This window comes from Colobus angolensis, unplaced genomic scaffold (assembly GCF_000951035.1).
Source record: "Colobus angolensis palliatus isolate OR3802 unplaced genomic scaffold, Cang.pa_1.0 Scaffold22, whole genome shotgun sequence".
NCBI classification, from domain to species: Eukaryota; Metazoa; Chordata; class Mammalia; order Primates; family Cercopithecidae; genus Colobus; species Colobus angolensis.
In genome coordinates, this window is record NW_012115377.1 from 882,245 (window position 1) to 884,398 (window position 2,154).

Genomic DNA, 2,154 nt, shown 5'->3' on the forward strand with positions numbered 1-2,154 from the left:
TTACTACCTGCCCCTCTGTGCAAAACGTGTGCTGAACAGTGTGGTGTATGGCAGGTCGAGTCCAGGGCCACAGGGAAGGTCTGAGGTCTGCGTGCTGGAGGGGAGGCAGGAATGGATATGGAATGAGACGATGACGTGGAAGAGGTGGCTTGCCAAGGCTTGTCCTTCACCATAAGCACGGAGTGTGGTAAGGATGATCTGTCGGTCACTGCGCCCAAAATAGTCCAGGACAGGACAGAGACATAAGAGAGACGTGGTTCCAGGACAGCAGAAGCCCTGCCTGGTAGCCCAGACACCTTGGGCATTATTGTTTAAAAAAAAGAAAGGTTCATGCCTATAATCCCAGCACTTTGGGAGGTTGAAGTGGGAGGATCACTTGAGCCCTGGAGTTCCAGACCAGCCTGGGCAACACAGTGAGACCCCCGTCTCTACAAAAAATGATAAAATATTAGCCAGGCATAGTAGCTCATGCCCGTAATCCCAGCACTTTGGGAGGACGAGGCAGGTGGATTGCTTGAGCCCAGGAGTTTGAAACCAGACTGGGCAACATACTGAGACCCCATTTCTGTTTTTGTTTTTATTTATTTTATTTTATTTATTTTATATATTGAGAAATAAATAATAAATATTAGTTATTTATATTAGCTCTGTCACCCAGGCTGGAGTGAAGTGGCACGATCTCAGCTCACTGCAAGCTCCACTTCCCAGGTTCAAGCGATTCTCCTGCCTCAGCCTCCCAAGCAGCTGAGATCACAGGCATGCACCACCATGCCCAGCTAATTTTTTTATTTTTAGTAAAGACGGGGGTTTCGCCATGTTGACCAGGCTGGTCTCGAACTCCTGATTTCAGGTGATTCACCCGCCTAGGCCTCCCAAAGTGCTGGGATTACAGGCATGAGCCACCATGCCCAGCTGTGAGACCCTGTTTCTACAAAAAATTAGCCAGGCACGATGGCACACGTCTGTAGCCCCAGATACTTGGGAGGCTGAGGTGCGAGGACCCCTTGAGCCCAGGAAGTTGGTGCTGCAATGAGTTACGATTTCATGACTGCACTCCAGGCCGGGCAACAGGGCAAGACCCCATCTCCAAAAACAAAAACAAAAACAAAAAACCAACAACAACAACAAAAAAAAAAGAAGGGGAACTGTAGTCACAGGGTAACCAAGGTAACCAACTGAAAAACGGAAGATGATAAGGGTTGGCGAGGATGTGGAGAGAGCAAAACCCTTGTGCTCTGCAGGGTGAAATGGAACTCGGTGAGCACAGGGAGAAACAGTCTGGCCATTTCTCAGAATTAAACATGGAATTATAGGCGGGGCCCGGTGACTCACGCCCGTAATCCCAGCACTTTGGGAGGCTGAGGCAGGTGAATCACCTGAGGTCAGGAGTTCGAGGCCAGCCTGGCCAACATGGAGAAACCCCATCTTTACTAAAAACACAAAATTAGCTGGGCATGGTGGCACATGCCTGTCATCCCAGCTACTCGGGAGGCTGAGGCAGGAGAATCGCTTGAACTCGGGAGGCGGAGGTTGTGGTGAGCGGAGATGGTGCCACTGCACTCCAGCCTGGGCGACAAGAGTGAAACTCCGTCTCAAAAAAAAAAAAAACCTGGAATTACCATACGGCCCAGCAATCGCACTCCTGGGCAACGCCCCAAGAAATTCGCAGCAGGGACTCAAAGAGGTCCTTGCACAGCCACGTTCACAGGAGCACAACTCACACAGCCAAAATGCGGAGGCAACCCAAGTGTCCACGGACGGAGCAATGACTGAACACAACGTACTCCATCCACGCAATGGACTCTTACTCCGCCATGAAAAGGAAGGGAATCTGGATACAGGGTACAACAGGATGACCCTTGCAGATGTCACACTCAGTAAAATAAGCCAAGGTCAGGCATGGTGACTCACGCCTGTAATTCCAACACTTTGGGAGGCAGACAGGGGTGGATCACCTGAGATCAGGAGTTCAAGACTGGCCTGGCCAAGACGGCAAAACCCCATCTCTACTAAAAATATAAAAATTTGGCCGGGCGCAGTGGCTCAAGCATGTAATCCCAGCACTATGGGAGGCCGAGACGGGCGGATCACGAGGTCAGGAGATCGAGACCATCCTGGTGAACACGGTGAAACCCCGTCTCTACTAAAAAAATA